Raw genomic sequence first — 15,011 nt, 5'->3', positions numbered from 1 at the left:
GGCCAAACAGGTAGGAGGTCAAACAAATTAGGAGAGAGCAGTGTTACAGAAACCAAATGAAGAATGTATAAAGGAAGAAATGATTAGTTTCAAATGATACAGGCATGCCAAGAGAACTAAGAAAAGGTCATTAGATTTAGCACATCAGAGATAATTGTTTGAGAGCAATTTCAGTTGACTAATGTGAACAGAACTAGATGGTAAAAGGTTGGGAAGTGAATGCTAAGCGAGGAAATGGAGGTATGGTAGAAGTGTGTTTCTGGAAGGTTGCCTATGAAAAGGAGTTAAGCTATTGGATGACAGCTGGAGTGAAAAGAAGGGATGTTTAAAGTTGAATGTGTCTGTGAACAATATGTAGAGCCAGAAGATAGGGTCAGGGAGATTAAGAGAGCAAGCTGCCAGAAGAGAGAGGAGGGGTTGGATCAAGTGCAAAATTAGAAGGTTGGATTTGACAAGGAAATGGGTCTTTTTTTTTTTAAGACAAGAGTAAAGAAGGTGAGTGGTAGATGATGAAGAGGAATTTTAATGTGTGGAGTTAAGGGAGAAGATAGAGCTGACAGTAGATGAATTCACATTTTCTAGTAGAGACTAAAAATAAAAAGGCCCTTGTGTTATATTATAGGGGCATACTGTGTACACAAATAAGCAATATAGAGTAATTTTGGAATCCAAAGAACACTAACAACTGGGAGGAATGAAGGGTTTCCTGGAACAAGTTACATCAGAACTGAAACTCGAAGTGAGACAGAAGTGAGCATAGTTGTTGTTGTAGGCATGGGGTGACATGAATATGGGCAAAAAAAGCAGGAGGAATGTAGCATGTCAAATTAGGAAACATCTAGCAAGCCTGTTTGGTAGGAACATATAATTTGTGATGGGGAGTAATGATGGATGTGCAAAAGTAGATGGGGGTCAGAGTGTGGAGGGTTTTAAACCTCAGGCTGAGGAATTTGTGTTCTTGACCTTAGATTATGTTTCCCAGACTCCATATCTCTAGTTCCTTCAACTAACCCTCTTACAGTATGGTTTCTAGAATAATCACCAAAAGTCTTCTCTCTTCTGCTTTGGTTCCATCTTGTCAACATCTTTTTTTTTTAATAATATTTTATTTCCCCCTGATTATATGTAAAGACAATTTTTAGCATTCATTTTTACAAGATTCTGAGTTCCAAATTTTTCTCCCTCCTTCCCCTCCCCTCTTCCTAAAATAGTAATCAATTTGATATGTTATATATATACAATCATCTAAAACATATTTCCATAGTAGTCACAATTGTGAAAGAAACAGAACAAAATGGAAAAAAAAGACAAAAATGAAATGAAAAAAGTATGCTTCCATTTGTATTCAGAGTCCATCAGTTCTTTATCTGGACGTAAACAGCATTTTCCATCATGCATCCTTTGTAACAGTCTTGGATCATTGTGTTGCTGAGAAGAGCTAAGTCATTAATAGTTGATCATCACACAATGTTGCTGTTACTGGGTACAATGTTTTCCTGGTTCTGCTCATTTCACTTTGCAGCCATTCCTACAAGTATTTCCAGGTTTTCCTGAAATCTGCCTGCTCATCATTTCCTATTGCACAATAGTATTCCATTACATTCATATACCACAACTTGTTTTAGCCATTCCCCAATTGATGGGCATCCTCTCAATTTTCAATATTTTGCCATCATGAAAAGAACTGCTATAAATATTTTTGCACATGTAGGTCCTTTCCCCTTTTTTATGATCTCTTTGGGATACAGACCTAGTAGTGGTATTGTTGGATCAAAGGGCATGCACAATTTGGTTGCCCTTTTGGCATAGTTGTTCTCCAGAATGGTTGAATCAGTTCACAAATCCACCAACAGTGCATTAGTGTCCCAATTTTCCCATGTGCACTCCAACATGTATTATTTTCCTTTTTTGTCCCATTCATTAGTCAATCTGATAGGTATGAGGTGGTACTTCAGAACTGTTTTAATTTGCATTTCTCTAATCAAAAGTGATTTAGAGCACTTCTTCATATGACTATAGATAGCTTTGATTTCTTCATCTGAAAACTGTCTGTTCATATCTTTTGACCATTTATGAACTGGGGGATGGCTTGGATTCTTATAAATTTGAATGAGTTCTCTATATATTTGAGAAATGAGGCCTTTATCAGGGACACTTGCTGTAAAGATTGTTTCACAACTTTCTGCTTTCCTTCTAATCTTGGTTTTATTAGTTTTGTTTGTGCAAAAGCTTTTAAATCTAATAAAATCAAAATTATCTGTTTTATATTTCATAATGTTCTCTATCTCTTATTTGGTCATGAATCCCTTTTCCATAGATCTGACAGGTAGACTATTCCTTGCTCTTTTTATTTACTTAGGGTATCATCCTTTATGTCTAAATCATGTGCCCATTTTTGTCAACATACTTTTAAAACTATGAAACCCCAAATTGAAGCCAATGCTCTGGATCAGAGTCAGAATGAGCAGTTTTGGCACTCAGAGCAAAAGCTCAGGGAAGGCAGTACAAAAGAGTTGACTAGGGGGAGAAGTAGACACGTAGTGCATAGACCCTGGGACACAGCAAGAGATAGCTTCCCATTTTGACTAATTCTTCTCACAAAATAATTAGTGCTCAATAGTTTCAGAGCTGCAGAGACTGGCCAGGAGTATCTTTTGTCTTCTAAACTTCAGTACCTTGGAGCAAATGTGGAATAAGCTTCCTTCTGTTTACACTTTCCGTCTTATGGAATGCAAACTCCTTAAGGGCAGAGACTTTTCTTTGTATACCTAGAGCCTGTAACTAGGCCCGACACCAAGCTGGCACTTAATAATGCTTTTTGCAGGTTTTTTTTAAATTTTGTTTTGTTTTGTTTTTGAGTGTAGCAGACTACTGAATACCTATTACTTCCTTTGTTCTAGATTCCAGATTCCTCTAAGTGGTGCCTTAGGTCACCTTTGCTTTTCCCAAGATCCAGGATAGTGCAGGGTCTGATGTCAGAATGACTCATCTTCCTGAATTCAAATCCAGCCTCAGACACTCACTAGCTGTGTGACCTTGGACAAGGCACTTAACGCTGTTTGCCTGGTTTCCCCATCTGTCACATGACCTGGAGAAGGAAATGGCAAACCACTCCAGTATCTTTGCCAAGGAAACCCCAAATGGGGTCATGAAGAGTCGGACACAACTGAAAACAACAAAACAAAAATCATTGAATGAGGTAAGGAAAGATTCTCTCCCGAATCAACTGCAACTTGTGGACAATCAGAATATTTTTTGTTTTGTTCTGTTCTGTTTTTAAAGGAAAAGAGAAATACACAATCCTCTGGAGTGAAGTGGCTTCAAATTAAGATTGTTTTTAGACCATAACACTGAATATTAAGTAGGAGGGGATCATGGCTCACCCTCTTCTGTTATCTGCAGCTAGTTTCCTACGGATTTTCCTTTTCTGTACATTCTCAAAGCAGAAAGGTAATCAAACCTTTTTGATCCTAAAAGTGAGCTTGTACAATAGAAGATAAGACTTCACGATATTTCTGGCTAGTTTTGAACTGGGAACCTTTCACATATCAGATGAAAGTCACAATCACTATACTACTCTCAGCTACTTTGTTTCTTAGGTGAATAACTTGGAGGAAGACAGCCCCAGTTCTTCCAGTAGTGTGAGGAATTCGTTCTGCTTTGAGCAAGTGTGCTCAAAGTGCCCTGGTGCTGGGTCCTATTTTTTATTGAAATGTCCCACCATTCCTACTCTTAATCTTTCTGAACTCCTTGGAATGGAGTATGAATCAAGCCTTTGCAGTCCAGCCCGTCCTTTTGTACTCTTCTCTTCCCACCTCGATTAGGGCCAGTAGCCAATCTGAAAGTCAAGAACCCTCACTCCTGAATTACAAGCAGAAATCTTCTGGGAACCTCAACCTCAGCCTTTGGGACTGCTGTTTCTCTCCACACTTAAAAGGCAAGCCACAGTTTGCATCCTACTCTGAGGCTCCAGATCTGCTGTTTTTCCCTGGTGATCCCATTGGCTTTGACGTCCAGAGCCATTACATCACTTGCTCAAGATCATATATGAAGCTGATGGGGTACAGTCCCAAGCAGAAACCTTTGCCCCTTACCCCAAAAAGAATTTGGGTCCCATTTGTCTAAGGGATTCTCCTTGAGTTCTCCCACTTGATCAAGGAGATCTCTGGCATTCCTATTCACTGGCCTTTCATTGGCCTATGCCCAATCTCCCGATTCTGTTACCCTTAACCTAGCCCAGCCCTCTATTGCCTATTATCTCCCGATGGCCCTCCTCCCTCCTGTCACTTCCCACCTTCAATGCTATCTAGATCCCATTCTCCCAGTCACTCCCATCAAGATCCTTCCTAGATCCCCTCCCACAGTCTTTCTGCATACAAGGTCCATCCTGTCTTCACTGAGGTGCTCAGATTCCTTAAGAACCTAGCCAATTGCTCACAAATGTTCAAATTACTTAAGAGTCTGGCCAATATGGCAGATCTTTAATAAACCTTATCTCTGGCTGAAAAAAGGCTTGAGTCGAATTCTTTTGGCCAGGACCGCATCTCTTGCTCTAGATATTTTGGGGCCCCAGCACCCCTAAACCTCAGCAAACCAAGTGGCAGAGCCTCTGCATACATTGCTCTTCCCACTGCACATTAATGCAGTGGGATTTATAACATTATTTTTCTTTCACACAATAGAGGGTTGGGTTGTTTTGACTGGGCAAAGTATCAAGGCTTATCACCAGGCTGGTTCTAGAGTAAAGAATTTTTCAGTCACAGTAAATTTCCTGGAGCATCTACTAAACGACAGAAGGATTGTAATTTGCTTCTGTAAATGGAGTACACAGGTAGACAAAGCCTTAAACAAATGAAGTAAAGCTTCTTTGAGCTAGGTAGTCATGAGGGAATGTTTCAGTTGATGAACTGGAAAGTCACTGGGGATTTCTGATACTCCTGAATCCTACCCATTATGCTTCACTTTATCAGTGGAAACAAAGGATTGAATTTCAGACACCAAATGTGGCATTTCAAACAGCAGCAGCTACACTCCCAGAAACTACTTCCTGCTGTCTCTTGACCTTTCTTTGACTGTGTCCAGCTAGACTACAGAGTGTCTCTACTCTCTGATTCAATATGCTAGACTCTCAGAATGGCTTCCTACTAGATGTACTGGTTTCTATTAGCAGATGGGAAGCCATGCAGTAGGAAAAAGAGAGGAGAGGCTCTCACTGAGGGCAGATGTTTTCATTTTGCTTTTATTTCTTATTGCTTACCATACTGCTTTGACTTAGAAATCTGGTGAAAGTTGCATCATGGAGTTTGAGAGTTCCCAAGGAGAATTGATTTCTTCAGCCTCTGCTTCAATTTGTACCAGTGTGTGCAGTAGATCCAGAATGCACTTAAGACTTTTATTCCAGATTCATTTAATTCCCCCTCAATCCTTTAAGGTTAGCATGCTACAATCTTTTTTCTGGTAGTGATCATTCAATATTAAGGATGAATATTCAGAACAGGATGGGAGGAAAAAAACAGTAGTTCTGGTCAGTTCAGTTCAGTGGAAATACCATAGGTCATGCTAAGTGCTTTTGACTGCAAGAGCAGAGAACAATTATTCTGGAGACGAGCAGTTAGTCATGGCTGTTCTACTATTTGGAGGGCTCAGAGGGAAAGTGTCTCTGAGGGGCGCAGTCTTATTTAATCAAGCTCTTTCTGCATTCCAGTGGCCATCAATTGCTCTCATAATATCTCTGAAGGACAGCACTAGGAAAGCAACATGACAAGGTACCAACATCTCTTCTTGCTCCCTTCAGAGATAGGAGAAGGTGCTCCAGTACTCAATCTCCACTTCCAAATCCCTTGTCATCCTTCTTTCTCCCAAAAGTCTGAGACTGCTTGTTTCAAAAGCCAAAATCACGCAAAACATAATGCAGGATATGTTTGGCACCTGTAACTATACGGCATAAACAGAAATATCAACACTTTAAAAATAATGATATTGATTGTCCCGGCATCCCATCTGACCATACTATGGTACTCGTAAAAAACAAACATGTATTAACAGTAAGTACAATAGAGATGGCACTATACAAAGTATCATTTAATGGAAGACATTTAAGTGATATCAAGTCTAGTTATATAGGACATAAGAAAGGCAAATCTCAAGAGTACATGCATATCCATAGTTCACAGGAAACAATAACCAGCAAACCAAACTGCCTGTTACAATATAAATAAGCTTATAAAAACAGAATAATATAGTCATTAGTGTATAAACAAATAAGCAATGAGGAAAACAATAACAGACATTGTTAGAATATAAACATAAGTACATAAGTAAACAAGACAGCAAAACAAAATAAAAATTACTCAAACGTGCAAGGCACATTTCACATGAGCAATCTCTAGGACTATGACTTGGATACATAACAATTTCTTCAGATTCACCCGTAATATATGTTGATCTAGTGACTGATTTGATGGATTTAGTTCTTCTGTCACATGTTGATCTCTCAGGTCCTATACCTGAGCTAGTAGATGGTATGTGATGACCACCTTTTTACATGGCAGCCAAGCCAGCCTAGATGAGGGAGGGACAGGATATACCAGGCAAGTCAAACCACCACTACCACTACCTCCTCTCAAACTCTAATGGTGATAGCTCAGGACCCTGAATCCAAGCTTTAAGAATAGCAGTGCCCTTCAAACAACTGGTCCTTATTTCCAGCCTGGCCCCTGTATCCTCTAGTGAGAGGAAAAATCACTGGAGAAGGGGCCATTTTCCTTGTCACCTCCACCACCAACTCTTGATCAATTGCTATTGATAGACAGGAAGTCCAAAAGATTTAGGATACATATACCCTTATTCCAACCCCCACGGCTGGTCCTGCTACCAGCCCTGCCCGTGTAGTGATCATCCTGGGAAGAAAACACCATGGAGTTAAATCCTGGAAACTGCTTCTATGAGTGAGGCTATCATAGCTTCTGAATACCCAGAAAAGAAAGTTCTTGTCACCAAAGACCCAACACTGTCAAATGATTCAACATCAGAAAGTGATATGATTTTATCAATGGAAATTACGTTAATGATCACCATCTCTTATGTTGCTGTACTATAATGACCATGATACTTTCCCATCTGACTTGCAGATGGAAATATCATATCACTCCATGTTTGCTGCAGTCTGAGTAGAGTACTACGGTAGCCCTCCAGAGTTGGGTCTGCAGCCTATGGTCTACTCTGCCTATGAAGTCAACAAGTTTCTCCCCCCCCCATGCTAAACAGTCTTAGATTGAATAAAATATAAATGCTTTTTATAATGTCCTACAACCATAATATTCAATCTCTAACTCTTCCAAACAAGCCTGCCAGGTGAATTACAGATTGCCTGGTCATAAGGTTATATACGACATCAGAAGCTGTTCCTCTGAGACTGTTAATCTCACTGCCATTACTGACTCAGTTGCATTCCACTACTTCTATGTCTCTGATGGCTGGCCTAAGCTGAGTCTCACATTGCTGTTTTCCTGGAAGACATGGTCCCTGTTTATAGATATGGCAAAATTTAGCCTACATTATCTAACATAAAAGAATAGCCTCAGCTTTACACACATATCAAGCTTTACTTCTGAACTTAATTATCACATTCAGCTTCTTTGTAGGCCAACCTTCTTTGTTTAGTATTGGTCTCAGATTTTTAGAAGCTCTTCTTCCTCAGAGTCTGGACTGTAACATAGCTGCAGGTACTACTTACTACTTGCTCTAGTGACTCAGGCAATACCAAGAAAACTTCTGGAGTTTTCTCACTTGTTTTTATGTTTGTAGCCTTAACTGTACAATATTCTAACCTCTTTATATCCTGTACAGTATCCTTAAAATATTTTTATCCTTATATTCTGAATCTATGTCTAGTATTAGGTGACTGCTATGAGTTTCCACACCAAACACACCACAGTACAATTCAATTGCTTTAAGCCCCATCTTTTAAAAGACTGCTCCATGTATGACAAATTTAACACTCATATTCATTCAAGCCACAAAATTAAACACTATTACAGCAAGCAAACCCTATACAACTTAATATACTATGAAAGAAATATCAAAAGGTGTGAACTCAAATTCATGAAAGATTATCAACTTTTTCAAACACTAACATGTATCATATAATTATACACATAACAGGCCTTCAGAATTTCCTTATAAACATACGGCACGTCACAACATTCAGCAATAGACATACTGAACAAAAACGTTTTCATTTCAGCAGTAGGTAAAGTATAGGAGATCAAGTTAGTCTGAAAAGACAGAAACATCTAGTTAAATAAAAACAATAAAACTGAAAATGACAGAAGTTTTCCTCAAATATTCTCCAGGAAAACAATTTTAATAACCAGGAGATTTAACAAGTTACTTATGCCTAAAAAAAGAAAAGAAAAATCAGGAAAAAGATTGCTCATCGTAAGTACCGAAAAGCAAATAAAAGTGATTTAGATATGAGGAGTGAATTTCTGAGGCAAAATAACCAAAGCATACCACATAAAACCAAGAAATAAGCAACAAAACAATGATTAACAAATCATTTCTTGGGAGAAAAGTTAAAATTATCCTAATGTATCATCACCAGAGCAATCCTATCTCCCAGAAAAAAAAGAAGAGCTTGATGCAGTGGCCAGTTCAAATTCGAGGTCACCACTAAAATTCTAAGTCTAAAAAAATAAAATTAGAAAAAGAGAAAAGTGGAAAAAACTAATTGCCATGGACCAGCCCCCTTGGGGAAAGACTACAAAGCCTCCCTCCCCCACCCCTTTAGCATTGTTTAGGAAGCTTGGGGGCTTCCCCACATGTAATACTTGTTACCCATGTGTAATATGAAGTGAGAGGGGGGAAAAAGGGGCAGTCCTTGCCATCTCTGGCCACGGGAGTTGCCACAGCTAGCACTAGGTCACTGAGCACAGGAGCAAAGAAAAGCTTCTCCCTGCTTGCACACCTAGGGGAGGTGTGGGGCAAGTCATGTCATCATGCATTTATTAAGTACCTAATATGTGCACGACACTGTGCTAAGCAAAGGGGATATAAAGAAATTTTTTAAAAAAGTCCCTTCACATCAATGCAAGAATCTAAGACAACTCCAAAAGCCATACAATGGAAATTTCTATCCACATCCAGAGAAAGAACTATGGAGTCTGAATGCAGATGGAATAATACTATTTGCTCTTCTTTTCCTTTGTTGTTTTGCTTTATTGCTCCATTCTCGTGGTGCCTCCCATTAGTTCTAATTGTTCTTTACATTATAACTAATGGGAAAATATGCTTAATATGAATGTGTAAGTACAGCCTATATCAGACTGCACACCTCTTGGGTGGGTGGGGGGAAGAGGAGTGGGAGGAGGAGAAAATGCAAAACTCAAAATCTTATGGAAGTAAATGTTGAAAACGAAAAATAAATTAATTAATTATCAAGGGAGAAAAAGTCCCTACACTAAAGGAAATCAAAGTATAATGGAGGAGACAACATGCTAACAATTATGTACCCCAAATATAACATAAACAGGATAATCTGGGATAATCTTAAAGGGAAGGCATTAGGATTAAGGAGAACTGAGAAAGGCTAGCAGGTAGACTTTGGCTGAGACTTGAAGGAAGCCAGGGAAGAAGAGAAAAGATGAGGGAGAGTTCCAAGGAATGAGGGACAGTCATTGAAAACTCTCATAAGAGTGTCTTCTTCTCAGGAAGCCAATGTCACTGTATCACAAGGTCCAGGTTGTGTGCATGCGGAGGAGGGATGGGAAAATATAATTAGACTAAGAAAGATAGGAGGGGGCTAAGGCAGCGAGTGTGCTGGTAAATACTTAACATCCGACTCTCAGAAAAAGAAAAAAAACCTGTCCCCGTGACAAGCTTTTTTAAGTTTAAGCTGCATTAACTTTTTCTCCATCATGTTCTTAAATCTAGAGTGTCAATCCACAAAACAATAAATCAAACCCCGACTGGCAACATCTGCCCATTTCTGAGGTGTAGACGCTTATAATGACACTTTTAACAATCTGTTCGAGCTGGTTCTAGCACAGCCGGCTTCCTTCAGGCCCGGGGAGGGGGAGGCTGTGGAAGAGGAAGGAGAAGGAACGGGAGAGGGAAGGGAGGGAGAGTGGGGAGGGAAGGAGAAGAAGGAGGGTAAGGTAGGGAGGGGGCAGGAAAGGGAAGAGGAGGGGGCTAAGGGAGGGAGGGATGGAGAAGGGAAGGGACGTCTCTGAGCTGTCTCTGATCAGCGCAGTCTCACCGAACCCGGTTCTTTCAGCAGCACCTCAGCAATGACAGCGCCAGGAGGCAAACCGGACGGAAGGTCTGGGAGATCAACATCTCCCCCGACTCTTTCCTCCCAAAGGTTGAGGCGCCAGCAGAGAACTCGAACTTGGTGCCGCTTTGCTCTCGGTAAGCCCTATTTCTCCCAGAAGTCTCCGCGAACCAATCCCAGGTTCCTTCACGCGCGGCCGACTTTCCGGGAGCCTCGGTTTCAAAACATCCGCCGCGGTGCGTTTTGGGATTGATGGGTCTCTAGCCCCGCCGCCTTCGCTTTGGGGCTCAGGGAACCTGGGTCCTTGTTGGGACTTTCTCCAGCGTTTCTCAGTCAGTTCTGTGACGAAGGTCAGGTGCCCTTCCTGTACGTGGATGGAAAAGTCCCTAAAATGATTTTCGGGTCCAGGCTTTATGTCTCTGTCCACTCAGCGGGAGACAGAAGGAGCATGGCTCTGGTGTCAGACAATGCGTCCTGCTCCTGCATGACCTTACGCAAGTCACTTCACCCTCTGGGTCTCGGTTGCCTCATCTGGAAAGTGAGAGAGGGCCTCACACCCCCCAAATCAATGAACTTAAGGCATTTCGGCTCAGCTAGGTTAGTGCAGCGGATGGCTGGACACAGAGGCAGGAAAACCTGAATTCAAATTCAGCCTCAGACACAAGCTGTGTGACTCTGGGCAAGTCACTTAAGCTTTGTTTGCCTCAGTGGGGATAATAATAGCACCCACTTCCCAGGGTTGTTGTATGGGTAAAATGATGTATTTGTAAAGGGCGTTGCAAATCTTAAAGCACTCTATAAATGCTATTTCTGGTTATTCTGGGACTCTCCTTGAAGAAGCTTGGGTCCCATGCCAGTTTTTCTGGAGTTCTTAATGGAGAATATATTGAAGTGGGAAGATATCTGAGGCAGGCAAATCCACCAGCAGGCAATTGCAATACTGCAAGAGTGAGGTGCTGAGATCCTGCACCAGTGGTGGCAGTGACAGAGGAGAGAGGGGGCGTATTTGAGAGATGCTGCAAAGGTGTTTGGAAAGATGTTGCAAATACATGGATCTTGGCAACAGATTCGGCAGCAGAAGTAAGAGATAGTGAGGAGTCAAGCGTGACATATAGGTTACTAGCTTGAGAGACGAAGAGGATGATGTTACATCCTCTACTTCCACACAGTAATAGCAAAGGTAAGAAGAGGGAAGGCTTCAGAGAGAAAGAATGATTTTAAGATATCTATTGGACATCCAGTTGGAGACATTGAGATACTTGGTAAGTAGTTAGAGATGTGAGATTGGAGGTCAACAGAGTTATTAGGACAATATAGGTGGATTTGAGAATCAGCCTCACAGAAATGGTAATTAAATCCATGGGAGCTGATGAAGTAGTGTAGAGGGAGAAGAGAAAAGGACTCAGGATAGAAACCTGTGGGACACAAGTTAGAGGGAGTGATTGGATAAGGATTTAGCAAAGGAGACTGATAAGGATCAATATGAGAGATAGGAAGAGAACCAGGAGAAAGTGGTGTCCCAAAAACTTAGAAAGAAATTTCAAGGAGGAGAGAGTGATCAACAGTATCAAAAACTGTAGAGTAGTTGAGGAGAATGAGGACTGAAGAAAAGGCCATTAGATTGTGCTATTAAGAGATCATTGCAATTAAGAGAACTTTGGAGAGAGCAATTTCAGTGGAATTATAAGGTTGGAAGCGGGATTTGTAAGAGGTTAAGAGAGTGAGAGGAGAGAAAATGAAGGTACTTATTGTAGATGACCTGTTCAAGCAATTTGGCCACAAAAGGCAGAAGAGAAATAGGATAATGTTGGGAGTGAAAGGATAAAGTGAGGATGTTTTGAGGATTGAAGAGACATGAGCATGTTTCTATTTCAGTAAGGAAGAAGCCAGTAGACAGGGAGAGATTGAAAATAAGTGATAGAATGGGGGTAACAGGGGATAATTTGTTGGAGCAGAGAGGATGGAATGGGATCTCTTGAGCAGGTAGAGAGATTAGCCTTAGTAAGGAGTAAGGCTACCTGATCATGTGTTGTTAAGGTGGGGAGCCAGGTTTCAATGACAGGTAGAAGGTAGAAAGGGTGGGAGAGGAAAAGACTTAGGATCCAGGGAACTTTGTTGCCTATGGAACAAGATTTCCAGAGGGCACTGTGGAAAGGGAGAATGGTATTTGGTTGGAATTTGGGGTAGGAGTAGTGAGAGGATGGGCATAAGGCATTGTTTTATTAGCATAGATAAAAGTAATAGTTGATAGCTATGTATTTTAATAGTGATAATACATAGCTTAAAGATATAATTAAGCATTAAGCAAAACCAAGAAGGCTGTGATAGTACTTGCAGCCAGGAAAGCTGGCATGAGGGGAATGGCAGGAGATGGGGGGGAGCTAGCTTTTTGCACAGGTGAAGGAGACCATCTCCTGGACTCCAGGGTCCTTTCCTTACCTGATGGCTTGCTCTCACCTCTTGACTTCTCTACTCTTGTCCCTTTCTCACCTTTTCTCCAGAGGTTCTTTGTGAAACAAACAAGGAGAGGAGTTCTGGATCCAATGATGATTTAGATTTGAATGGAGCTCTTGGTGATTTAGATTTGAATGGCTAGCATGACTAGAAATAGCCAAAGTCACAGCTCACCAACTGACTACCCACATCATCTTTGTTGTGAGAAGCTTACCAGAATATCAATGGCCTGGCCCCAAACTTTTCCACTTCAGTTCATTACTCATCAAAGCACAGGTATTTATGGAAATTCTACTCATTGCAAATGTAAGACACTGTTATTTTGCAATGGATGAGACACAAATAACTAAAACAAGTAACGCAGAGCCTACTTACTTAACTCTTAAAATAAACTCATGGGAACATAAGATATGCACACACTGACTTCTAAAAGTTAATGAGAAGTATTGTTTTTCCATGTCCTGAAATGTGAAATCATGTAAGGGGTAATAGGGTTGGGGTACAGTTGGGGATAGGTGTGGGAACATTCCAGATAGAAGAAAGAGTTCTGTGTTCCGATTTTTTGACTCACAATTGTTTGATCTAATTAGAGAGGAGACTATTGTCTGTGGAACTGAGACCAATCACTTTATCTTCTTCCCTTCCTGCCAGTCCCAGGTGCCTGTAACTAGTGTCTTGTGGGTTTCCCTAGGTTGGAAGGATCCATCAATGAAGGACTCCTGTGTTGGTTGTGGCTGGCATCTGAAATGATTGGGACTCTTGTGTCTCAGATGCTACCATGATGGCCTTTCCCAGAGCATCTAGGATGATGAAGAAGTTGTGTAGGTTTGTGGAAGTGCCTCAAAGGCATCTTTCTCAACCTCCTGCTGAATTACCCCAGCAGTTTCTTAATGAACCTATTTTTCTGTGATGAACCCAGCCCATTCCTCAGGGTCAAACCCATCCAGTGGAAGTATTAGGAATGAGCAGAGAAAGAACAAAGGGTGGGCTGGGTAGGTAGTTTTCTTGAGCACACAACCAATAGTACCCTTATAAAACACACACATATATATGCATATTTTTTTAGCAGAGAAACCTACTCATCTAAATCCATAGCAACACAGAAATCAGAGAAAGCATGCATAAGAGAATATATACTAGATGAATGGGATGTCCCAGTGAAGACTCCTTAGTGTAATGAAGGTTTGGGATAAGGCTGAGTAGGATAAGGGGTCCTGTGAAGACTTCTTAGAAGAATAAATAGAAATTGTATTAGACTTAAGGCAAGCGTAGTAGCCTGACAGGCCTAAGTTTTAGTTTACTAGAAATCACCTGAGTTACAGGAGTCTAGCCCCAAGTACCCCCCCTTTCTAGGCCATTGTTATGTCACTAGTTAAAGGTTGCCAAGCCTGAAACTCCTGAAGAAACCCCCCTGTATCATGTTGCTACAACTATTGCTATACTTTAGTCATGGTGACCTTGCTACACAGTACAGTATTTAGCTTGACTGCACATTTTTGGTAATATTTCAACAAATTAAGGGCTAAATATGGATATTTATGATTTGTAACTAAAATATGCTTACTGTTTGTTGTTCTTTGTTCCTGTGGTAGAGTTTCGTGTTGAGATTGTGAGCCAAATCATTGGCCAGTTGGTGGGAAGGGGTCTTTACCCATTAGGGCCATTTAATCAGGTCCTTTGCTTCTGTGTCTTTGTCTCTCCTCATCAGAGCATACTGGTGGAGGGACACCCAAATCTCAAGATTTGAAATAATAATAAATAACTTTCTGTTTCTCCTTGGATACCTCTGTGTTTTTTAATTTGAGTGGCATCCCACACATAGACAACAAAGAGTGAAGAAGCTTTCCCATTGGGAGTGAGGTAACAATTCAACCAAGAAAGATTCCCAGATCTTATCCAAAGGGAAATTGCCTGAAGTCTCTAGTACAGCAAATTGGGGATAAGGACATGATGGAAATTACCAGTGCCTGTCATGTCAGCTTCTTCCTAGAGTTTTTTTTTTCCTTGTGCAACCTGGCATGAGGTTGGTATAGTCCATCTTCTACCTCAAAGCTGGGCACCTGAAGAACCCAAGGGAGATCAAAGAGATTAGATCTCTCTTCTCTTCCCCTCTCTCTTACTCTTCCCTGCCTCTTACACAGGCATAGGCGTTCATCTCCACCAGTTAGGAGAAAGTCCTATACTAATGTACTTTGAGGCTCCAGTTATATTCCTTCTGTGTAGGGGGAATGCAGGCCCTTGCAGAGATCACCTGGGACAAGTCAAAAACCTATAATTAATCCAA

General features: G+C 40.9%; 1 long non-coding RNA gene across 1 annotated transcript; it reads right to left on the bottom strand.

The window, feature by feature from the left end:
* Window positions 1-1,319: 1,319 nt before the first annotated feature.
* Window positions 1,320-5,887, bottom strand: LOC110204156 (uncharacterized). The gene is made up of 2 exons (XR_002323228.2): window positions 5,258-5,887; window positions 1,320-3,166 (listed from the first exon to the last, which is right to left on the bottom strand). It is a non-coding gene; the product is annotated as an uncharacterized LOC110204156 (long non-coding RNA).
* Between the last annotated feature and the right edge of the window lie 9,124 nt (window positions 5,888-15,011).

The sequence above is a fragment of the Phascolarctos cinereus genome, unplaced genomic scaffold (assembly GCF_003287225.1).
Source record: "Phascolarctos cinereus isolate Bilbo 61053 unplaced genomic scaffold, phaCin_HiC Scaffold_4;HRSCAF=312, whole genome shotgun sequence".
NCBI lineage: Eukaryota > Metazoa > Chordata > Mammalia > Diprotodontia > Phascolarctidae > Phascolarctos > Phascolarctos cinereus.
The sequence above is the reverse complement of the archived record's forward strand: the minus strand, read 5'-3'. Positions and strand labels throughout refer to the sequence as shown.